We start from the raw sequence: 26,395 nt of genomic DNA on the forward strand, positions 1-26,395 counted from the left end.
AGACATAAACAGTTCTAATGGATCATCTGAGAGCTGCTTCGTCTACTTTTTGTAGAGTTACTTGTGGGAGGGAGGGATCCCTTAACGTTTACAATTTTGAAGTTCCAAAAACCTGAGATTAGAATTAATTGCAGAGAATCTTTTATGTCATTTGACTACATATAACAATCATTATTGTATTTGTTTTCAATATATCTATTTCTGAGATATAAAAAAAGTAGTGAACTGAAAAGCTGCATTCTTCAAGGAGACTTTTTTTTTAACCCTGATGTGATTTTCGTATAAAGCAGGTTTTGGTCCATGTAACAGAGCTCAGCATGAGCTATGTCTGAAATCTCTGCAATGTTCTGCATACTGCCAACTTTAAGGGCCTTTTCAAAGTCATCAATACCTTCAGTAAGCCTTGCTGTGAAATACGTGTGTTCGGGGATTGGCTGAGAACAGGATCATCAGACCTGATGATGATCCCAAAGGTCATCTTGCCCAATGACGACAGATGACTTACTGGAGAGTGCAGCCAAAGCTTGTGGATAAGTTATTTAGTCAAATGGTTCCCAATTCTCTTACACACCATGGATGGTGGGTGCCTTCTAACAATTCACCCAAGTGGCATTCCTTATGCAAGAGGCTAAACATGGGGCGACCGCAAGCAAATTTACCTTGGGAGACATCATAGGTGAGCCCTATTGTCCTCAGCTGATGCCACACTCATTTGCCCCGAAGTTAATGCACAGTGATAAGGAACAGGAAACCTGGCTGATTTGCTCCAGTTCCTAGTCATGGATGTGTGGACCAATTGTCCCAACCATCTCCTTAACTGGGATCACCTAACTCAGCATGGACAGGCATTGAACAATGAAATTTTTGGTCTATATCTTTGTGTTAATTGACATGGAGGAAATGGGGAAGCCAAGTGAAATACAAATGATAAGGGAGTGACTCATTTTAATTTCTTTCAGGTGCAGTACATTTAGAATGTACAATCGGTATTTATCACACCGCCTTCATTATAAAGACTCACTCACACACGACACAGATTATCTCATTTTCACTATTTTCTATCCACCATTTGTTGAGTGGCAGCTTAGCAAGAGTTTATTATTACAGCTTTAAAGCAGTTTGTCAAGGTGAGTAAAGGATGGAAGTAAAAGCCAGGGGCCCTGCACACTGCACAATGTTTTGCCAACACTGGTTTCTATTTTCTTCCTGAATGATGGGCTTCAGAACTTTACTGTCCCCTGTTACATAACTTGTGGCTTTGGAGATCAGAGTCTTCCCCACAGACAGCGAACACTATAAACACAAAGAGGGCACAGAAAGGTTATCACTGATGCAAACTCCCTGAGGAATACAAGGTTTCAGGTACAACTCCCACATTCATTCCCTGGGGTACTGTGATAAGAAATGTATCATACAACAGTTCACCACACTCACTCCCATTTGAGTGATTTATAAAATTTCAATTTAACCAAATAACCTTTAGTGCAGTAAAATTGTGTTGCAAAAATGCGCTTAATGCCATTAACTGCATTTGATTTAATTGTAATTTCTTACTTATTTTCCTTCTCATAAAGGGTTATAGTTCCACCAGACTTATGGTTGTCCTTACAGCTCCTTGTAAACGAGATACTGGCAGAAACAATGACTTGCGTTTATCTAGAGCCTTTCGTCAACTCAAGATGTTCAAAAATACATTACAGACAATGAGGTGCTGTTGTACTGTAGCCAATTTTCACAGAGCAAGATCCCGCGAACAGCAATGAGATCACGACCAGATCATCTGACTAAGTGATGTTGATTCAGGGGTAAATACGTAAAATATAAACGAGGCAGGGCTGCCTTGTTCCGCTTTGAACAGTACCATCAGGTCCTGATGAGGCAGGGCGGGGCTTGGTCTAACTCCTTGCTGAGAAAATGCCTATCTCTAACACTGCAGGACTCACTCAGCACTGCCCTGGATTCTCAGCCCAGGTAGTGTGCTCAAAGTCTCTGAAGTTGGATTTGAACCCATCACTTTCCAAACTCAGAGGCAGGGGTGCCGATCATGGTGATTTAGCAACTCAATCTTAGGATGTCCCAAAGTGCTTTACAGGAAATGAAGCAATTTGAACTGTAGTCACTCTTGTAAATGGAATAAATTAACAAATTAGGGGCCCAATGCCCATTTTAGGTGGCTGCTTAGAAACGGCTGAATAAAATCTCTCAGTGCAATATGGGATTAGACCAATTTCAGGCTTCCTTGGGATGTGGGACTTTGCTCCACAAAATAGGTATTTTTCTGCTTGGAAAATGGGCACAATATCAAGCAATTATATCACAATGTCTCTCTTCTTTAGAAGTATTATCTCACGTAAACATCTAGATCATAAGTGCATAAAGTCAAATTAATGATATGCTGGCCTTTATCAATTTTGAGGGAATTCAAAGAATTTAATAGATTAACAGTTAAAAATAATGAGCTATTAAGATGCTCTGCCTAAAAAAATACTAATATCAAAATAACCATTAATATTTACAAAGGGAGCATGGGAGCACTAACTTCGATAACAAGGGGTTGCCATGGTGAAGTAGTTTAGAAGATACATTACCATCTTTATACCTGAGGGAGGATAACAAATTATTTTATTCTCATTTTATATAGGTTTGTATTAAAACATGAAAACATGTACTACATTTACAGGTAAACACCTAATTCGATTATTGCACTGTAGGTATAATCTGGGGGAGATTATTTCAGGAACGAGGGTGCTCAGATACAAACTCCCTGCTGCAGTAGGACTGCCCCTTTCAGACTGGACAGGATGAACTCTGACTCTTGCTGAAATGGCTTCCACAGAAATGAATGGGAATTGGGACTTTGCGCAAACTTTATCTGGCTCACTGTCCCACCTCTGCACTGGGTGAGAGGCTGCCTGTGGATTCACTGCTGTGGTTTGGACTCTAGGTGGCTTTCAATGAAGCACTGACCCTGCTCCTGCTGCAATCCATCACCAACAGGCATGACACACGTTGAAAACAGGCAGGAAGCTGCATAAACACCTTGTCCGTGCCCTTCATTGGGATAATAATCCATTCTTCTCATGCATGCAGAGATTGGACCACAGGCATCTTTCTGCTTTCCTTCCTTATTGGTGTTTTCTTTCTTTGATAAGACCATGACAATAATAGCACAGTGCTCGAGGCAGGGCTATTATGTGCATTTCTCAGAGGCAACTCATGGGGTTATTTAAATGTGTGCTTTAGTCTGTCAACTCCATCATTATGAATATAGGGTGGAAATTGCTTCCACTTGTGGTGAATCCAGAATAAGAGGGCATAAACAGAAGTTCGCCACCAACAGATCAAATAAGGAATTAAGCAGAAATTTCTCGAAACAGAGCATGGAACTTTTGGAATTATTGAACCCCTTCATAATCAACCTTCAGTCTTCTCTTTCCTAGAGAAAAGTGTCCCAAGCTGTTCTACTTGTTCAAAGCGTCAGCTGCTCTCAGTTCTTGTGAATCTGTGTGGCATCTTCTCCAGTGCCTTTATTTCCATTTTCTAAATGGAGACCACAACTGTTGTCAGTATTCCCAGTGTAGTCTAACCGTAGTTCTAAACAAGGTGAACTATGCTGGTTAGACTACACTGGGAATATGGTCAATGGTTGTGGTCTCCATTTAGAAAAAGGGAATAAAGCCCACTGGAAGTTTAATGCATACATGGGGGAGAAGGTACTATGGAGACAGGAGGAAAGGGCAATTAGAATGAGAAGAGGCTCATGTGGAATATGAACATCATTACAGACCAGATCAGCCTTATGGCTTGTTTCTGTATTGTAAATTCTATATCAGTCTGTATTATTGCTCTCAGTTTTTCTTAGTTTATTCAGAGATCAGTATTGCTTGTCTTTTGTTCCTTCAAACACATCTCTAGCAGACACAAGCTGAATTTTTGAAAAATGGGTTCAGACGTCCCTAGCTATTCAGACAGTCGGCTATTTTTCCTATTTCAAGAAGTTTTTGTAAAAGGTTCTTGCTCTAGCCTTGTAGGCATGCCAATGGTAACAATAAATTTAATGAGCTCTACAATCCAACATGCCCTGAAGAGAGATGCCTTGCCAGAGTTTCTTGGTCATTTTATAAACCCATTTTTAATGCTGCATATCATGCTAAACCTTTCTACAATTCCTCAACACTGTAGTTACAGAGGCTGAAATCCCTGTATGGGATATTTGTAATACATTCAGATGAAATTAGGTCTGCTGATAAATTAACTTAATTTTAACTCAATGAAAGCTTCACTCCAATTACATTGTTAATTGGGGAAAGCCAGTTCCCAGCTCCCCATTAGTGATGTCACTAAAAGACCGGTATTTCTATGTCAACTTTTACAACTTCAGGATGTCCCAAAGCATTTTACAAGTAATGAAATACATTTTGAAATGTAGTCACTGCTGTAACGCAGGTAACAGGGCAGCCAATATGCACACAGAAAGGTCCTGCAAACAGCAATGTCATAATGACCAAATCAGCTGTTTTAATGATATCGTGGGATAAATACTGGCCAGGGCACTGGGGAGAACTCCCTGCCCTTTGCCAAAATAGTGCCATGGGATGTTTTACATTCATCTGAGAAGGTAGACAGGGCCTCAGTTTAATGTCTCTTCTAAAAGACAGCACCTCAAGAGTGTAGCACTCCCTCAGTACTGCACTGGAGTTTCAGCTTTGATTTTTGTGCTCAAGTCTCAGGAGATAGTGCTTGTGGTAATTCAGATGGATAGCCAGTTCCTATGGCTACTAGCAGGCTGACACCATTGGTGGATTCCAGTTCAAGACACATACTCAGTTCCTGCTCACCTCCATCATCCTTAAGGTCTACACTAGCAGGAGGAAGGGTTGGCTCCACAGGAGGCAGTTAAACCTGCTCTTTGGTTGACCAGAGGTGGTGCATTGACACAAAGATGGAGCCAGCCGCTATATCTTGTCAGTTTTCTCTCGCCCCCTATAGCATTTCGCCAAGAATGTCTAAAGCAGTCCTGCAGGAAAGCCATAGGATTTGACTGGTTGCAATGACAATGCAGTTCCTGAGCTGTGATAACAGGGTACTCTAAGACCACTAGCCTGTGCAGAGTATGGAGGAGCAGGAGCTTTCTCATCCTGATGTACTGGAAGTCCCATTTCTGCTGCTGACTAAATTCAGAAACACTTTACTGCAGGTTTGCAGATAAGGAAGGTGTGCTGGCATGACATCAACACAACGCTAATATGCAAAAAGAAACCTCCCATTCCTTTAAGATAGATCCTTTAATAAAAAGTGCAACTGGTCATAACATTTGGCTTGTGCTATGTAGATTCCAGAAAGTCTAAACAGCAGACAACAATTATGAATTAATGGTGGCACTCAGTGACTGCACTGATAACAGGGAGACCCCAGTCAGTGTACTTCCTACCAATACATACGAACAAGGAGCAGGAGTAGGCCATTCAGCCCCCCCGAGTCTGCTCCACCATTTAATAAGATCATGGCTGAACTGATAGCAACCTCAAATCTGCAACCCCTCCCGATAACCTATCACTACTTTGCTTACCAAGGACCTATCTACCTCTGCCTTAAAAATATTCAAAGACTCTGCCTCACTGCCTTTTCAGGAAGAAAGTTCCAAAGACTCACAACTCTCTGAGGGAAAAAATTTCACCTCATTTCCATTTTAAATGGACGACCCCTTATTTTTAAACAGTGACCTCTAATTCTAGATTCTCCAACAAGAGGAAATATCCTCTCCACATCCACCCTGTCAAGTCCCCTCAGGATCTTAAATGTTTCAATCAAGTTGCCTCTTACTCTTCTAAACTCCAGCAGATACAAGCCTAGCCTGTCCAGCCTTTCCTCATAAGACAACTCACCCATTCCAGGTAGTAGTCTGGTAAACCTTCTCTGAACTGCTTCTAATGCATTTACATCCTTCCCTAAATAAGGTGATCAATACTGTACACAGTACTCCAGATGTGGTCTCACTAGTGTTCTGTATAACTGAATAACCTCCCTACTTTTGTATTCCATTTCCCTCACAATAAATGGTAACATTCTATTATATTTCCTAATTACTTGCTGCATACTAGCCTTTTGCAATTCATGCACTAACACACCCAGGTCCCTCTGCATCTCAGAGCTCTGCAATTTCTCACCATTTAGATAATATGCCTCTCTTTTATTCTTCCTGTCAAAGTGGACAATTTCACATTTTCCTACATTATCCTCCATTAGCCAGATCTTTGCCCACTCACTTAATCTATCTATATCTTTTTGTAGCCTCCTTACATACTCTTCATAATTTACTTTCCTACCTATTTTTGTGTCATCAGCAAATATGGCAATCATCCCATCATCCAAGTGATTTATATAAATTATAAACAGATGAGGTTGTAGCACTGATCCCTGCGGCACACCGCTTGTTACATCTTACCAACCTGAAAAAGACCCATTTATGCCTACTCTCTACTTCCATTCTTCTATCCATGCCAATATGTTACCCCCATACCATGAGCTTTTATTTTCTGCAATAACTTTCGATGTGGCACTTTATCAAATTCCTTCTGTAAATCTAAGTGCAGTACATCCATAGGTTCCCCTTTATCCATAGTACATGTTACTTCCTCAAAGAACCCCAATAAGTTGGTTAAACTAATTTCCCTTTCACAAAATCATGTTGACTCTGCCTGATTACTTTGAACATATCCAAGTGCCCTGCTATAGCTTCTTTAATAATCTTTTCTAACATTTTCCCTATGACAGTGTTAAGCTTAACCGTCCTGTAGTTTCTCACTTCCTGTCTCCATCCCTTTCTGAATAATGGAGTTACATTTGCTATCTTCCAATCGAATGTAACCTTTCCTGAATCTTGCTTTGGAAAATTAGAACCAGCACATCAACTACCTCACTAGCCACTTCTTATAAGACCCTAGGATGAAGCTTATCAGGACCCGAGCATTTGTTAGCCCACAGCTCCAACGATTTACTCAGTGCCACTTCTCTGGTGATTGTAATTGTCCTGAGTTCCTCCCTTCCTTCCATTTCTTGATTAATAGTTGCTCCTGGGATGTTACTTTTATCCTCCTATAGTGAAAACTGATGCAAAATACCTGTTCAATTTATCTGCCGTTTCCTTGCTTTCCATTATCAATTCTCCAGACTCACTTTGTATAGGACCAATGCTCACTTTGTTAACTCATTTCTTTTTAAAATATTTATAAGAACTCTTACTATCTGTTTTCATATTTCTGGCTAGCTTTCTCTCGTGCTCTAATTTTTCCCTTCTTATTAATCTTTGAGTCACCCCTTGATATTCCTTATATTCTGTCCAATATTCTGCCTTCCACCTACCTTTGCACAAATATATACTTTTTCTTTAAGTTTGATACTATCTTTAACCTTTCTAGTTAAGCATGGATGGTGTGTCCATCCCTTGGAGTTTTTCTGGAATATATCTATTCTGTGTATTCTGAAATATCCCTTTAAATGTTTGCCACTGCATCTCTATTGATTTATCCCTTAATCTAATTTGCCAGTTCATTTTAGCCAACTCTGCTTTCATGCCCTCATAATTGCCCTTATTTAAGATTAAAAACATAGTCTCGGACCCACTCCTCTCTCAAACTGAATGTAAAATTCAAGAATATTATGGTCACTGCTACCTAGGGGCTCCTTCACTATGAGATTATTAATTAATCCCATCTCTTTGCACAATACCAGGTCAAGTATAACCTGCTCTCTGGTTGGCTCCAGAACATGCTGTTCAAATAAACTGTCCCTGAAACATTCTATGTACTCCTCATCTAGGCTACCTCTGCCCATCTGACTTTTCCAGTCTATATGTAGATTAAAATCTCCCATGATTATCGCAGTGCCTTTCTGACAAGCTCCCTTTATTTCTTCCTTTATGCTCCATCCTACCATGTAGTTACTATTAGGGGCCTGTACACAACTACCACAAGTGCTTCTTGCCTTTACTATTTCTCATCTCCACCCAAACCATTTCCACATCCTGGTTTCCTGAATTTAGGTCATCCCTCTTTATTTTGCTAATACTATCATTAACTAATAGGGCCACCCCTCCATCTTTTCCTCGCTTCCTGTCATTCCTACATGTCATATACCCTCTAATATTCAGGTCCAAACCCATGTCCTCCTGCTGCCATGTCTCTGTAATGGCTATCAAATCATACTTAATTGTTTCTATGTGCACCCTCAGTTCATCTGTTTTGTTTTGAATGCTTGGTGCATTCAGATACAAAGCCTTTAGTTTTATCCTTTTATTCTTTTTGTAACCTCTAGCCTCATCTGTTGATTTACTGTTAGATTTGTACTCTCTATCCCTTCCTGTCATGGGTCTGTTTTCCATTTCCCGTAATAATACCTTTCTCTTTTGCCTTGTCTCTACTCTTTGGTTTATCACATCTTCCCAAATTTGTAACCTTGTCCGCACTGCTTAGTTTAAAAACCTCTCTCCTTATTAGTTGTGAGTAGCAATTCCATATCTATGCTTGGCTGGCTCATGTTTCATTACTAGGCCAGTTTTATCAATTGTCTACAACGGTGGACCACTTTGCTTAAACGCACAGAATTTGAAAGAAAGACAAAGGCCTTACACATCAATACGGCATCAGTCTGCTTGAGCTGAATGGCCTCTCTGCTGTAAATGCCACATACTGTAACCAAATGGCAATTCTTAGTCATGCCAAGATTTTCTCCTCACAGATAAAATCCTACACAAAGCCTCGCAAAGGAGGAAACACTTTAAAATTGCCTGCGCCTGTTGTGATACAAAGAAGCTCCTATCCTATTGGCTGAATCAAGGAGCGGACCACCCTGATGCTGGTTAGGAAAACAAACGTAGGAATGCACCAGGAATGGAATCATTCCCTCTGTCTCAAGGCATGGTCAAGTTTTCCCCTTGCCTCAGGCACACCTGTGGCCTTTCCTGCTTGCAGCTCATGTTGCTAATAGGCAGCAGGGATCTAACAAGCACAGGTTTGCTAATAAATTAGATCAGGGCTTCCGCTTAATCTGTTTGAGTGGAAATGCTACATTTATGTTACATCCTCTTCTCAGAGTTGCACCTGGATTAGGGCTTCCATGAAATGAGTTTGAAAATGACTTTAACTTATTTTAGGCAGAGGGAACAGGATTCGGTCGTTTGTTTAAAAAAATTTGTGCAACTGTATTTCTAAAAAGAAAAATGAAATGGGAAATGGGTAATGTGGCAGATTAATGCTGTGTTGGTTCACTTCTGGAACCTGGGTCCAAACTTGGTCCTGAAAACTAGAGTAAAAATGCTCTTCTGGCTGAAAGAATCTCATGTGAAATGAGTTGGACCATCTCAGCCCAGCTCCTGAGTATTTACCATAACATAGGACAAAGTCTTTTAATATTCAATGAACTATCAACTGTGGCTCAGGTTGTTAGTATGCCTGCTTCTGAGTCAGGAGGTTGGTGATTTAAGTTGCACTCCGGGCTTGAGCACATAAATCAATACTGAAACTCTCGTGTAGTACTGAGAGTGTGCTGTACTGTCAAGGGCACCATCTTTTGGACAAGACCTTCAAGTGAGGCTCTATCTGCCCTCTCAGGTGGATGTATAAGTTCCCTATTTCATAGGGAATGTGAGCTGTCCCCCCACCATGTCCTGGCCAATATTTAGCCCTGAATGAACATTACAAAAAAATAGGTTGTCTGACCATTATCACATTGCTGTTTGTGGGAGCTTGCTGTGTGTTAATTGGCTGCCACATTTTCTACATAACAACAGTATAATATTAAAATATATTCCTCAAACTGTTATTCAGATCATTTTCATGAAAGCTACACCAAGAGGAGGATGATTGTCTGAAAAGCACTTATCACAACATCGAGTGCAGCAACTTGAGTGAAAGGCTGATTCTAGAGGCCTCAGCACAGTCAGACCACAAGGACGGTGATGGGAAATGGAAAGGGCATGCTGTTGCTTTTCTCTGGTTTGGGCTGTTACGGAACATTGTCCAGTGGGGAAGAAGAGAAAAATCTTTACTATGTGAAGGGTATTGTTTACCTGAGCTGGAAGCCTTGAGTGCTGAAAATGGCAGTGCCCTAGTTGCACCTCTTAATATGAAGAACGCACAAAAAAACTAAAAGATGGCAAACAAAATGATGCAGTCATGCAAGGTGTTGCTCCCAATTGCAGACTGTAAATTCCAAAGATTGTAGTTTTACACCGAACTATTCAAATGTTACTGGAACCCGTATGCTAGAGAAGGGTGGTGTGATGGTTGTGTATTAGGATCAGCACCACAGAGGTTGTGAGATCAAGTTCCATGGAATTCAATATGTTGGATTCACTGTAAAAGCTGCTAGATTGATGTTCAAAACCCAAATCATCACGAATGCCTTTGGGAAAGGGAATGTGACCCAGTATAGCCTACATGTGATTTCAGTCCTCCATTATGTGGTTATCTCTGATTGGGCAATAATCACCATGTTGTCCATATCTGAAGAAAGAAAATTACCTCAGGCATTAAAAACCTGCATTTATATAGCAGTTTTCACAACCTCGGGGCATCCTGAAGAAATCAGAGGCCATTTTAGCAATGTGGTCTGGAATGTAGAATGTTCAAAACTGAACTTTATCTGTGGAGGTCAGCTCGTCCAGGGTTAATTACCAACTCGTTTTTCTGGACAGTCATGAACCTCAATCGTCTCTTTTACAGGGGTTACTCGGTAACATTTCAGTTCGCTAAGGCTCACACTGATTCGATGTGAGTCTCTGTCTGTCATATCTCTGCTCCTGATTTTCAATTGTGTCAGTCTGTCATGATGCCAAAACAGGACAAGGCATTTCCCCAAAGGAACAGAGAAAAATGTTAGGACCTATATATAGTCTTTACAAATCCCTTTCACTCGCTCTTGATATGCTAGAACAGCCTCACCTCCCAACAAAATTTCCTTGTCCCCTCTCCTAGAGGTGACAAGGAAACAGCAGAGTCCCCAACATCCACGGATGGTGGTCCCACACATGCTTGAAGCAGCTGATAATCTGACTGAGGGCCACAGGTAAAATAGAGATAGGCTGTTTTGGAATGCTCTAAGCTAGCTGCCGAGCTACAATGCTTAATATTTGTAGAGTCTTGCTGTTAAATTCTCATTTGAACTTCGACATTATTTTAGCCCAGGCCATCATTCTGCTTGCAACAAGTGATTATTCAGGTTTAGCCCTACCTACATCTTTGTCCACCTTGGCACAGAAGATTTTTTTAAATTGCCTTTTAAAATGAAGCATTATGTATATGTAATAGATGTAGAACTACTATTTGCCAAAGTAATTGAAACTTTATCCTCAGTAAACTCCCAAAAATGAAAATAATTCCTTCTGTTTATGCAGCATCTTCCTCCTGGTTCTTTTGGCCCTTATTTTGGCCCTATAAATAGCCCTGTAGAAATGGAATATGCAAATTCCTGTCCTCTCTGATTTCATCCAAAATTGCAGCTTAGTTCAGTGACCTAGTTCCTGCAACCCCTGCAAAGTCTACCTCGCTCAAGATGAACTTGATATCATTAAAGAATTACCCTACAGAAAATGACAAGAGCGTGCTATATAGGAAGAAGAAAATACAGAGACTAATCAGTAAATCGAAAAGAGAGTAATTGTAAGATTTAATTATTGAGGAATTTGCATTTTGCTGCAAGGGTCCAAAAGAAAACGAAGTGAAACTGATTTAATATGAAAAGCTGCACCCTCCAAACATCTCCTGGGTCCGTCCTTTTCAAAACCTTTGGGCATTTTGGAAGGATAAAGAAGATTTTATTTCATCTTTTAAATTTGTTAAAATATATTTGATTAAAACAAGCAACAGTGGATACTGGCTACAGACTGTGAAAACAAGGAAAGGATTTCTGACTTGGTTTTAGCATCTGATAAGGTGGAATTAATTTCTAGTCACCAATATTTATGTTTGGATTATGGAAATATGCAGAACAATTTCCTAGATTTAATTTTCACAAGAGTACAACAGGAACAGACCAAACGTTGCATCCATTGGTCTTAATATTAGGGTTCTGGTTTCTTAGTGCGTTTGAAGCTAAAATGATGTGTGAGGCCATAGCCTCATAGCATTAAGCAGAAAGCTGGCCATTTGCTTGCAATTTGTGTCAGCTCAGTTGGTAGCACTCTCGCCTCAGAGTCAGAAGCTTGTGGGTGCAAGTCTTCCTCCAGGTCTTGAGCACAAAAATCAGGGCTGACACTCCAGTATGGCACTGGGGGAGCGCTGCTCTGTCGAAGGTGCTGCCTTTCAGATGAGGTGTTAAATTGTGCCTGTGCCTGCTCTCTGAAAGAGCTGTCCAATCTGTCCCACTTCACTGCTCTTCCCCCTTAGTCATGTTAGCTTTTCCTTTTTAACTAGAGTCTCAAATCCTCTTTGAAAATTACCACTGCACTCACTGAGGCTACCCTTTCAAAGGGCACATTCTGCCTCTTAAACAAATCTATTTCATTTCTTCTGCCCGGCATTAAAATCCTAATATTCCTTAAAACATGAACACTGGTGTGAACTAAAAACAGAAGATGCAAAAACAAAAAAGGTTCCCTTCCAGGAACATTAGCCCCTCCTTGCACTTCACAGATGCCAAGGGTCAGGCTGGATAATCACTATTTTTATACTAGATTTCCAATTTAATCATGAGTTTTCAATTATATTTTCAGCCTTGGCTCAGCTGATAGGAATCTTTGGGCTGGATTTTCAATCCGGGGTTGGGATTGATCCAATGAGGAGAAACTTCTTTACTCTGACAGGATTACACCATTTGGGCTGAATAGCCTACGTCAGTGCTGTAAATTTCATCAAAAAGGCTGTCAGTGGCTTTACACTCAACCAATATGCAAATCCAACAATTAGCAATATCTGGCGTGGCTGTTGCATTCAGTCAGCAGCAGACAGCATTTTGAATGCCTGTTGATCCAACGCCTCTGCCAGCATCTTTAATATGTGAGCTCGAGGGGAGCATGCTCTGCAGTAGGTCATCAGCTCCCTGTCCAAGGGAATCAATATCGAACCAGCTCACCTGCACTGAAGCTAAATAACCGGAGCATGGCTGTCCATTCAAATCAGGAAGGCTCATTGTTGCCACAGTCAGTGAGATGTGTGTGGAAAATGAATGGCACCGTTCCACACACCCATCAAATCCAGACTGTTTACAACAGAGAAACCGGAAATTACACGGTTAACATTCAGGCCACAGGCCTTGCTTTATAGTGCCAACAAAAGCTTCACTCCTTTTCTAACACCTACACAGACCTACTAAAAAGTCAAAACTTTCCAGTAAAATAGCAGTCTGGTGAAACAGAAACCATGTTAAAATGCTGCACGGTCAAGTGCTAATAGCCTTATTGCTGAAAGTACAGTTTCTTAAAAAAAGCCCCTCCCCTCCCTGCCACCCCCACAATGTTTGCCCCTGCGTCTCCTGCTGGCAGTGGCTCACATTAGGTACAACTCTAAGCCCTCTCTTGCTCAAGTGATCATTCTTCACGTGTGATCATTTGAAGTATGAACTCAGAACAAGTCACAGCTAAGCCTAAACACATTCACACACACACACACACACACACACACACACACACACACACACACACACACACACACACACACAACACACACACCTTCTCAGTGAACAACAATGGGCAGCATGACTTATTCTATTGCCCTAACTAGCCGAAATATACAGAGAGCAGCTGTGCGCTGAGATCAGTTAGGTCAGCATAGGCCTGGGATCCCCTTGTGAGAGAGTCTAGGACCAGAGGGCATAATCTCAGATTAAGGGGTTGCCCATTTAAGACAGAGATGAGGAGGAATTTCTTCTCTCAGAGGGTAGTCAACCTGTGGAATTCTTTACCACAAAGGGCAATAGAGGCTGGGTCGTTAAGTATATTCAAGGCTGAGATAGACAGATTTTTAATCAGTAAGGGAATCAAGGATTATGGAAACGAGGCAAGAAACTGGAGTTGAGGATTATCAGATCAGCCATGATCTCGTCGAATGGCAGAGCAGACTTGATGGGCTGAATGGCCTACATCTCCTACATCTTATGGTCTTATGGGATCGAATCTTGGAACAACTAGTCTTCGCTTGGCACCACTCTGACCCAGTATATTATCACTTGAGCCAGAAGCTCTGATACCTGATTTCACACTGTGTGAATGCACTCCGTGCTGTGGCACTGATCTAGGAATGGTGCATTCCCTGGTTTGTGTTGAACTAAATGACCACAGCTGGAGTGGTGATGTGGATCCTGCACCAGAACTTGAGGTATGGGAGGGAAAAAGAAAATCATCCAGGACTTCCACTCCTGAATGCTCATCCAACAGCTGATATCTTCTCTAATAGTGCCAGTATCTGATGAGGAGAAACTCAGATTTTTATGATGACCTCCTTGTGGCCAAGACTCTCCACACTGGCTGATAATACAGGTAACCTTCTGCTTACATGTTACATCTACCTGAAAGCATAATCCTCTTGATTTAACTAGAAATGAAAATTGGGCAGTTTCTATAACAGGCAATGCTCTTTTTACCCTCAGGCGGCAAGTTGAGGATCTGCCTTATTGTCCCCAAACACACGCAGGTCTTGAAGCAAAGGAGAATTCTAATGAGCTTCTCCTGGGAAAGCTTCGCCCAAAGTCAATAGGTAGTGTAGGTTGTTAGGTGGGGAGGGGATCATTGAGTTAGGAGACAGAGCAACACATAAGAGTGGTGAAAGAAACTAGTTTCCTATTGGTCAAGATGGAGTTGACAATTCCAGTTGGACAAATTCAGGGATGCCATGATGTACATTATGTACATTAGCTTATTCTGTCCAGTTTTCATGGGTCAGTCTGTTGCTTCAGTGTCAGACCAACTGTTCTGCACTCTCAGCTACTTTGGATTTGGTGACTTCATTTTGCTTTATCGACACCACATTCCTGTCGCCTGGAATGTGCTGCAAAAAATAAATCCCAGTGCAACAAGGTCAGAAGTTTCACATTCAAACAAGCTTTTAATAACCTCACTCGGCCAAAAGAGATGCCAGGACAGTGAGGCTTGAAGCTGCAACCAGAGATTCAGGCTATAAACTAATGTGATTGGTTACTTCAAACTGGCTGTCCCCCACCAAAGACGCTTCTCCTGGGAAAACTTCGCCCAAAGTCAATAGGTAGTGCAGGTTGTTAGGTGAGGAGGGGCTCATTGAGTTAGGAGACAGAGCAACACATAAGAGTGGTGAAAGAAACTAGTTTCCCATGGCCAGGTGCTCTGACCAAGGACCATTGGTCAAGATGGAGTTGGCAATTCCAGTTGGACAAATTCCCAGAGGTCTTATCATGTGATCTCTTACCTCCAATCGCTCCACCCAGTGAAACATTACTTCTCCCCATTTGTCAATATTTTTATAATTGGCAAATGTGTTCAAAGAGAATGAAGAAAACATTTTTCTAATGTAACTATTGTTTTGCAACACAATTTAAAAAAAAATCATTCTTAGGGTGTGGGCTTCGCTGGCTGGGTCAGCATTTATTCCCCATCCCTAGTTGCCCTTGAGAAGGTTGTGGTGAGCTGCAGTCCCCTACAGTCCATGTGGTGTAGGTACACCCACAGTGCTGTTAGGGAGTTCCAGGATTTTGACCCAGCGCCAGTGAGGGAACGGTGATATATTTCCAAGTCAGGATGGTGAGTGACTTGGAGGGAAACCTCCAGGTGGTGGTATTCCCATCTATCTGCTGCCCTTGTCCTTCTAGACGATAGCAGCCATGGGTTTGGAAGGTGCTGTCTAAGGAGACATGGTGAATTCCTGCAGTGCATCTTGTAGATGGTAGACACTGCTGCTATTGTGCAACATGTACCATCTAATTTTGAAAAATCTTTAACTCCTGAAGGTCCAGGAGGGTTGGCAACCCTATCAACTGAGAGTCAGCAACCCCAGATTTACCTGCAACTTCCCCAATTAGTGCTCCCTGTGAGAGGTACTCTTCACGAGGGCCTGGATTAGAGAATCTATCCATGATACTGAACAGATAATCTAATTTCTAAGTACTTGGACTGTGTGCTCTGTGCAACTTAACAATGCATCCATTTATAAAGAACAGGATTACAAGTAATTTTCCTCCAATTTTTCACTTTTAAAAATGGCTTTCTTGTCCAACAGAAACAGTTGGAGCACTTGGATAAATGAGTTAGGTACATGCATTTTAACAAGTTTTCTGCCCATTTACCTGGCTGAAAAATTGACTATTGCATTATTTATGCCTTGTCCTTTTTCTAAAAAAAAGATGAAAATTGTCTCTTAAAAAGGGACAAATCTTCACTTGTGTTGCAGCAATTAGTCTTTTTAGCACTTGTCTGCTGGCTAGCCAAGAGATATTAATGAATGTCGGTGCTGGCAACATTTGACTTCTTACTCTGGTCTCTGCACATAAGAAGCTGCAAACAAGAGAACTGCCCCTCAGGAAAATGTCAGTGAAGTCCCTAAAAAAAAAGATTTATAAACTTCAGCCTAGCTTGGAGGTGATATGACTCTATTAAAGAGGTGGGAAAGTCAACTTGAACAAACTGGATTTGAGCTGTGAGTTCTTTATTTCTTACTAAGTAGCAATTAAAGGTCCAAATTTGCCTGCACAATATTATGATGAGGTTATAAATAAATTAACAATTTTGTTAGGTTACCAGACTCAGAAACCTGGTGAAAGTAGCACAAAGAGAAATTCTAGCCCTTTCACTCTATTTTCAGTACTGTAGATCGTGGTGTATAAGTCAGCCTTTGAAGCTTCTCAAAATTCTTTCAAAAACAGGGCTCAACTTATAGGCAAGATATAAAATATGTACCACCGGTGTTGGTGTAGGTGGTCACCATTTTGAAATTCAAAAAGTAGCACAAATTAAATCAATGCGACACACTTTATTGAATACTGTTAACCACAATCAAAATGTTCCAAAGACCAATAAATTCTTGTCTTCAGCATCCGACGTAAAGAGTTTATCAAATTCATTCTGAATCACTTTGGCTACCATCGTAAGGGTCCCAGTCTTGAGCAGCTTTTGGCGCTTTTGGTTTCAGAATCATCTCTCCGCAACAAATCATCTTGCTCCCCATCCATTGAATGGGATATTTTTGACATTTTTTGAACAACCTGCTGACAGTGTCCGCATAAATAGCATCCCACGATCTGATGACGAAACCAAACAAAACATCAGGCAGGGCAGCTCGCACACTTCCTCAAAGATTGTTTTCCCCTATTCCACCTATTCTATCCGACCTGAACATGACCCTTGGATGGCTCGTTGAGGTACACATCAGCAGGTTGAACCCCTGTATAACTGCAATGTGGGTGCTATTTCTTAGCCGGTGCCTCATGATCTCATTGGTTATATGGGACATGTTACATGTCCCACACTAATAAGTAGCATTCTTTCTTTGGAATGATAATTACACGCATTATCGATTCACAACTTCACTCTATCCTCATCCATCCAACCATTGTCACAGGCTGGTCAAAAACTCCTGCAGGGAACATGATTTTCGGCATGGTTATACATTTGAAAATTTAATTTCGCTCTGTCAGCCATGCCAGCTAATAGCACCGTGAACCTTGTCTTCTCATTGCCTGTGGTTTTTGAACTGTTTTCGAATCTTTGCATTCCACAGCTTGGTTGCTGGACAGCGAAATTCATGGGCATTTCATCCATGCAGGCAATGTGATGTAGCAGGTACTCGTGCTTTTGCTGCTGTCTCTTGATAAAGCTGGGGCCTGGTAATTTTGGCATCAAGGTCTTTTGGCAGTCTCTGGGCAACCTTGGCCTTCTGCAGCAATGCTACACATTTTAGTTCCATAAAATGCCGACACCAACTGGCTGTTCGATTTGGCCCTTAAAATGCATTTGTACGCATTGCATTTCGGGTGACGATGTAACCATTCTGACAATTCTTGTGGACCCATTCCAATACAGTGGCCAGTGGCTGGTCCCTGTTCTCATGGCATGTTTGATCTTCAGCATCTTCTTCAGGGTCGGTTCCTTCTTCTTCCATTCTCACACCAGTTCTTCACTAACTGGATTCCCTTGCTGCAGCACAGTTATTTGACGAGTTAGCAAGTGTTATGACTTTTAGCTTGAAACCAGCTTTATAATCCATTCCTTTGGCTGGAGGACCCATTTCTGTTTGTTGCTCGTCACGCAAAGTCTGCTCTGCATGGGCCTGTCTTAAACTCCCACGCATTTTATTTGCACCATGACCTGTATCTCCTGCTTGAGCCCATGCGCCAACTTATAAGGTGAGCAGACCGTGCATTTCTGAGGTGAAAAACTGAGGCCGACTCTTAATGCGAGTTTAGCATTTCTTAGCAGGAAAGTGAAGATCAACTTAGACGATGAGTATAGGCCTCAACGTGATTGTTGGTGTTGACAAAATGTGGTCATCTTACATGGCAAGTCGATTTTATGCCACAATCTAAGGTAAATGCCTGTCCTGGCAACCAAACGAACTGGGTAAATTGGTTATCAATGGCAGGAAGGTTGGGTGAATTATACAATGGACAGGCAATCCACTCCACCAGATTATCGGCAAGGTTGTGAAGATAAATCTTATCCCCACCTCTGATTTTTGTTCCCACCGGCATTATCACCATGAGCAAGGTTTGCTTATTGACCCATTCAATGGGACAAGAAACAGAAGCCAAGTGATGCCAGTACAAAGTGCCCCCATGTGGCACATACAGAAAGTTGCTTAAAAGCAGATGCCACCCTGCGGTGACACATCTCTCAGGTCCCTTATTCCAACATCAATGCCTTTTGGTTCTCCTTGCAGTTGCACATAACTGGTGTCAATGCATCAAGACAGCAGGCGGGGCAGGTGACATATTGGGCCGAATTTTGTGGTCAATGGACAAATGACTGCTAAATTTGCACTGACCCACAGACTTTCCATGGATTTTTGTTAGTTCTTGTTTTCCAATCAAAGTGCAATGTCCTCTACAGAGAATCTGGGACATATGTGAACAGGGCAGGCAACTGTAGATCTCCTTAATCAATCAGCTCGAAGAAGCATTAATAAGCAGCGCAGTCTGAACCAGCAACTGTCAGAATATTTGATTCAATGTCAAATCAGGTGCAGAAAGCAAAATAAAGAGAGGGAAAGAAAGGTGGGATTAAGCGAGAGATAAAGGACAGAAAGAAAAAAATTAAACTTTTATTTGTTTCATTCTCCAACAATAATTAAATTCTGAAGGAATGAGATTCCAAATGGTTAACGTTAATTTTTAATGCCAGAGGGGTTGCTTGGCAGTAATTAACACTTATCGGATCATTAAAAGGGTAGACAAAGCCTGACATTTTCTTGGTGATTTTAGTGAGGATATATTAGCTCAGTAATGCAAGTCATGCTGTTCCATTTATTTCAATGGTGTGTCCCCCCCCATGAAATACCATTATCACCCAGTTTTTGGAGGAGCAGGATCTCAGATAGCAACTTCCTGATTTACACATTTAACTACTGTAAGACATTTAACTACTGTAAGTAATCACAAGAAGTTGCTATTTGACTGTTATTTTAAGTGTTGTTAGTCTCACCGTTATTATTACAAAATCCAGCGATTGACTGCTAGGAGGAGAAGACCCTTGAGATTCTGAAGATGGAGGTAATACAGGGAATGGGGGGGGGGGGTTGGGGGGAAGAAGATAGAGTCATCCCACAATCGCAAGGCAAGCAGTTTCCTTTGCTTTTCATACTTACCTTCTTACTCATTCATTTCCTGACTCCCTGTACTAGAGCAGTGAGTACAATCCAAAAGTAATTGCCCATAAAGCACATTGGGATGCCTTAAGGTTGTGAAAGGTGCTATATAAATGCAGGTCTTCTTTTCTCTTCACTGTTCCCTACTTGACACTCTTTCTACAGCAAGGGTCAGAGGGTTCCAAATCAACTTGATGTGTGCTGAAGCTCTTACCTGCTAAATATATTACCACCTTATTGTTGATTTTAATAGACCTCTGTAAAAGAAATCTCAGAATGCTGGTTAACAAGCCTTCAAAACTGCATTGCACAAAATGCTCTGGATTCTATCAAATGCTCAGGCTCTCTACCAGTTATTAAAATGTTTTGCTGATTCTCTATATTACATTGCTCGCCATCAGCATTCAGTTTGTTTAAAAAAATTCTACTACCTGCGTGAGAAAATACAGGGAATTAAAAATAAATGGGCTTTGAAATCTCTAAAAGGAGCAAGACCTATCCATGCAAAAGGTTTAATTTTTCTCTCAGTAACTGACACCTTATTTGTCTCCCTCCATGAAGGACTCCTACCCTGATGGTCATTCCATTTCAATGGGGGAAGCTATCAAGCTTGTCACTGCTGCTGAAGGTTATGCAAAGGTCATCAACCATGGGGGAGCAGTAAATGGTGGGAGGGGAAGGTAGAGCATTCAACCACCACTGCAATTCTAAATCAGCCCAGCCTGACACACTGACCCTTGCATTTCTTGCTATTCTGTGCCTAGCTAGCTCTGTCAGGTAATTCTAGTTGTAATGTTTTTTGGATTGATAATGTCATACAGGTGCATTCCAGACACTTATTACAGGCTGGTATTAGTCAAAGCCTGAGGCCTTAATCACATCAGTGACACCTAACTATTATTTCAAGAGATAAAAGGATTTTGCAACAAAGTCTTTATTGCAAGACATTCAATTGTCTGTCTTCTGTTAATTTATGAAAGCTCTCTGTATTTTGTTTCCCACTTCCAATTTTCTCCTCCTTTACTCTCCTGAAGGCACATACCCATGTGGGTGGGGGGACTGTGTGGGGGGTGGGGGGGGGGGGTGCAGACAGAGGATGGGTGAGTTGCTGAGCATGAGTCGGTGCTTCTACCCACAACCTGTTTGAAGAATCTGATGGGGCTTTGGAGTCAAGAATTGTACATGTGGCTTTGGCGTTGATCCCAGGACTGTCCCACCATTCACCACAATGCGCAAAGTACCCCCTCCATTATGAACATGTACATGGAAGTCCCCATTTAGCCAGTTGGAAAGCAGAACTGAATGGCCAATCAGGGCACTGAACAAACAACCAGTCAAGGCAGCGAAAAGCTGCCCTATTGACGAACTGTTTGGGGGAAAAAATTGGCAGTCATGACACCATTGCTATCTCAGAGCTTGCAACCCCAAAGGATCATCCAGTGACCCCAACGGGGGTCACAACCCGCTTTTTGGGAAACCCCATCTTAGACAGCAGGCTAATTATAGTGTTCTTGCTGTCACCCCAACTACAATGAGAGTGTCAGACATGGCTCAATTGGTAGGACTCTGGCCTGAGTCAGATGATTTAGGGTTTGAGCCCCACTCCAGGTACTTAAGAACAAACACCTAGGCTAACATTCTGATGCAGTACTGAGGGAGTGCCACTCTGTCTTTCAGATGAGATGTTAAACCGAGGCCCTGTATGTCCTCTCAGATGGATGTAAAAGATCTCAAGACACCATTTTAAAGAAGAGCAGAAGTTCATCCAGGTGCTCTGGCTGATATTTATCCCTCAATCGATGTCCAAGACAGATCATCTGGTCTGTCACATTGCTGTTTTTGGGAGTTTCCTGTGTAAAAATTGGCTGCTACATTTCCTAGATTATAATAAATTAAAAGTGTTTCATTGGTTGTAAAGTGCTTTGGGATGTCCTGAGGTTGTAAAAAGCTCCATATCAACATCCTGGGGGTTACTATTGACCAGAAACTGAACTGGACTAGCCATATAAATACAGTGGCTACAAGAGCAGGTCAGTGGCTGGGAATCCAATGGCAAGTAACCCACCTCCTGACTCCCCAAAGCCTGTCCACCATCTACAAGGCACAATTCAGAAGTGTGATGGAATACTCCCCAATCATCTGGATGAGTGCAGCTCCCACAACTCTCAAGAAGCTCCACACCTTCCAAGACAAGGCAGCCCATTCGACTAGCACACCGTTCACCACCTTAAACATTCACTCCCTCCACCACTGGAGCACACTGGCAGCAGTGTACACCATCGACAAGATCCACTGTGGCAACTCACCATGGCTCCTTTCAACAGCACCTTCCAAACCTGCCACCTCTACCACCTGAAAGGACAAGGGCAGCAGCCACATGACAACACCACCACCTACAAGTTTCTCTCCAAGCCACACACCATCCTGACTTGGAACTAAATCGCTGTTCCTTCACTGTTCTTGGATCAAAGCCCTGGAACTCCCACCCTAACAGCACTGTGGGTTTACCTACACCACAGAGACTGCAGCAGCTCAAGGTGACGGCTCACCACCACCAAGGGTAATTAGGGATGGGCAATAAATGTTGGCCTTGCCAGCCTTGCCCACATCCCATGAACAAATAAAAAATAACTACATAAATAAATGCAAATTATTTCTCTAAGTAATCACAGGTTAGGCAGGGGATGGTGAGGGGGGAGGGGGAATCAAACCTGGGGCCTTCATGTCTGCATGTTTCAGTTCCACACCAGACAGTGCATTCATGAGGTGCACCTGCTTAGTTTTGATTGCTTCCCATATATCTATGTGAGCACAGATTTAAACTCCTTGTCTTATACAAATAAAATTATGTTTTACTAATCTGAGCCCCCACAAGAGACGTAACGCAAGACAAACCAAACACAAAATAGCAATCCATAAATCTTTACTATACAGCAGTACAGATCCCCCAATGTCATGAGAACTAACCGTCAGCCAACCTGAACCATGGGAAATCAGGGAGACGCCTCTACAAAGTTATTTGTCGAGTCTTTGGAACGTATCCCCATGTCACTGAATTGCTAAAGAATTGCTGCTGCAGCCTATTAACCATCAGTGTAAAAGAGGAATATCCTAAGCAAAGTGACACAATAACTGCTACAGCCTCTTGCTTTTTCCAAATCGTTTTATTCAATAAACACTCAAGTGTATTGGGGTGATAGCAACGTCTCACGTTTTAGGGATGATCAACATCAAGATGTCAACAGAATTGTCTGGGGTTCAGAAATGAAACATTATTTTACAAAGCGTGTGCAAAAATGCCACCAATTAATGGAGGCTCCTTGCGCTTAAAATATAGCAATAATGCACACCCGAGCTCTGGGCCTGTCTGAACACTGAACCCACTCATATCCCTCAGATGAGAATTTACAGAGCGATCCACTGATCCCATCACAACCTAAAAACGGCTCCCATTTTCATCATAAATGAAACAGGCCAAATCCTGTAAAAACATTTCTCACAACCCGGACTACCAAATGCAAGCCTCTCCAGGGGGAATCTTGTCACCCTGTAACATTACTGCGTCCCTGCTGAAAAGAAATCAGCTCACCCATTCCAAGGTAATATGTTTTCATGTCACACAGGCAAGGAGATTAATCCGTTCATTTTAATCACTTCCAACAATAGTCCTTGGAGACAGGTTAGAGAATTTAACAGCACCAGTTCATTTGATTACCAGTCATACAACGGCTAGTGTGAGGCAGCCTTGCACCTCATAGAACAGACAGTGACTGGATAGCACTCAAATGACAGGCTCTTTCCGGACCTCTGCTAACGATGCTCTGAAAATAGCCACTAGATAGCACAAGTGTCCCTGGCAACTCTCCAGGGGACTGCGGCTGTAAGCCCATGCCCTATTACTCCTTCCATTTGTGAGGAGATTTTACTTTCGGATTGGTTACATTCACATTAAGCACATATTCATCCTCATTAGGGTTGGATTATCAGCGAGGAACTCGAGAATGCTCTGTCACCGCAACGGCCTGCTGAACAGGAATCAGCACAGCTTTGGGTGGGGAAAGTTGATCCCTGATTTCCAAGGCTCCACCACTGGCAGCTGTGCCTTTACCTAGTCCATACCCTAACCTCTGGTACAGAGAGAGTGCAGCGAAGGCTCACCGACTAGGATGGCAGGATTGTCGTATGAGGAGAGATTGAGCCGACCAGGATAGTGTTCACTGGAATTAAGAGCAATGACGGAGGAGGGATCTCATTGAAACATATAAAATTTCGACAGGACTGGACAGACTGGATGCAGGGATGATGTCTCCTCTGGCTGGGGGGATCTAGAACTAAGGGGTCACAGTCTCAGGATACGGGATGGGCCATTTAGGACTGAGATGAGGAGAAAGTTCTTCACTCAGAGGGTGGTGAACCTATGGAATCCTCTACCACAGGAGGCTGTGGAGGCCAAGTCACTGAATATATTTAAGAAGGAAACAGATAGATTTCTAAACTCTAAAGGTGCGAGGGGTATGTGAAGGGGGGCGTGGGTGGTGGGCAGGAGTATGGCATTGAGATAGAGTACCAGCTTTATTGAATTGCAGAGTGGGCTCAAAGGGCTGAATGACCTACTGCTGCTCCTATTTTCTGTTTGTATTTCCTCCAGAAACTTTACCAACTCTCTAGTTCCTCTCTCCCCTCAAAACTTAGCTCTTTGACCAATCTTTTGGTCACTGGTCCTAATTTCTCTTTCTGTGGCCCAGGGTCAATTTTTGTTCAATTACACTCCTTGGGACGTTTTGTCACATTAAAAGGCAGTGGGGAAATGCAAGCTGTCGCTGTCGTGGTCTTGTACAACCAACCTCCTTGATTTCTTTGAGGATGTGACAAATCAAATCAACTGTGGTGAGCCCTATAATGTTGGGTGCTTAAGACTTCCAAAAAGGCACCTGATAAAGTACAGCATGGAATATGACTGTTTAAGCTCAAAGCTGTGGGGATTCATTGCAAGCATGGCTGGACATTAGACAATAATGGCTTCTGATTAGAAAGGTAATGTCGGGGTGGGAGTAAGCAAGGGGTTGGGGGAGGGCTCTGGCCCCAGTTTTGCGCCCATCGCTGTTTCTAATATACATGAATGGTTTTGGACTGCGAAACTCAGTGTACGCTGCAGATGATACAAAACAAGAAGAGACAGTGAAATCAAGAGGAGTTTAATAACTCTTGTGAGTAGGCTGAATAACGGCAGGTGAAATTTAATCAGATATTGATAGGGAGTTAGGATGAGCAACAGCCACAGCTTTTAGACTCTCAGGTAACCAGATGGTGAGGTATTGTTAGTTTCCTGGTTTACGCTGATGACTCCAGCTGTACCTCAGCAACCCCTCCAGTGCCTCTGAGTTATCACACAGCCTGCCCGTCATCCAGAACTGGATCAGCAGAAACTTCCTCCAACTTAAGTTTTGAAAGGGCTGAAGCCAATGGTAGGGTTTAATGCAGAGATGGTGAGCTGCCCACTGCCGGAAAGTCAGGGCTGAATCCATCTCCGCCAGTAGAGTTTACAGTCCTCAGCTGCCTGAGGCAGTGTCTTCTGTCACCTGTGCCCCGCCCTGGTGCAGGATGTCTCATCTCCTAGAGCTACCAGCCAATCAGAGGGCCGGCAGCTCTTCAGTTCCAGCAGTGCCACCAGGAATGGTGGCCACTGCTGGAACTACAGGAGGTCCCCAGAGCAGGAGCTGTGCTTGAGGCCAGAGCACGGGTAAGTGGGATGGGTTCACTAGGGCTAGTCAGGCAGTGTTTGGTGGGAGCGGTGGGGGGGGTGGGGGGGGGGGGGGGGGGGGAGGCATTTGAGAGGCCGGAGGGGGTGGGGTTCCTCCAGCGGGGTTGGCGCTCCATTGGTCACAAGGGCCAGGATTTTCCATGCGTTGGGCGGGCTCGGTGTGAGTGGGCATGAGCAGCTGCAGAGCCAATTTCATGTGGGCGGGCCAATTAAGGCCCACCCAGTGTGGATCATGAGCGGTAGCGCTGCGCTGCTTGTGCGGGTGCAGGGAGGAGGGAGAGTCGGGTCCAGCGCTTTTTTGCGCACGTGCACTTCAATCTCCCTGAGGCACCGAGCTGCTATCGCTCTTACTAGCCACTATCTGAGGCTGAAGCAGACCATTTGCAACTTTGCCGCAAAGTTGCTCCCTCACCCCTGGGACCTGGGATCTGGAGAGACTTTGAATTTTTAGCCCAGAAAAGGAAGCATCTGAGAGATCAGCCAATCAAGGCAGGACAATGGCAGATAAAATCCAATCAGATATTGATTAAGGGAGTGAATGTTAAGGAGAAGTTAATCCAGTTAATATAATTTAAATTAAGCAGCTGACATGGGCCAAGGGGACGTAGGTGCAAGTTAGCAAAAGGGAACTTTAGGACTGATATTACACAGAGACCAATTTGGCATGGCGAGTGGTGAGAACAAAAGCCTTAGAAGCATTTAAGTAGCAATAGGTGGAGTGTCAGGTTGTTCTGGATGAATGGATTAAGATGGGCAGAATGGCTTTCCACATCAACAAATATTTTGTGATCTTCCTGGAACTAAACTTCAGTAGGATGCCAGGTTCCTTGAGTATAAACTGGAACACGGGAAACCTGTCACATAATAAACCACTGCA

At 42.7% G+C, this 26,395-nt stretch overlaps 1 protein-coding gene and 1 long non-coding RNA gene across 4 annotated transcripts in view; both read right to left on the minus strand.

The window, feature by feature from the left end:
* LOC121290840 (Nance-Horan syndrome protein-like) overlaps positions 1-26,395 on the minus strand; it is a 457,730-nt gene that overhangs the window by 332,286 nt on the left and 99,049 nt on the right. The gene's annotated exons all lie outside the window — the stretch shown is intronic.
* Positions 16,916-23,463, minus strand: LOC121290841. The gene is made up of 2 exons (XR_005945887.1): positions 23,347-23,463; positions 16,916-17,196 (listed from the first exon to the last, which is right to left on the minus strand). It is a non-coding gene; the product is annotated as an uncharacterized LOC121290841 (long non-coding RNA).

This window comes from Carcharodon carcharias, chromosome 18 (genome assembly GCF_017639515.1).
Source record: "Carcharodon carcharias isolate sCarCar2 chromosome 18, sCarCar2.pri, whole genome shotgun sequence".
Taxonomy (NCBI): Eukaryota; Metazoa; Chordata; class Chondrichthyes; order Lamniformes; family Lamnidae; genus Carcharodon; species Carcharodon carcharias.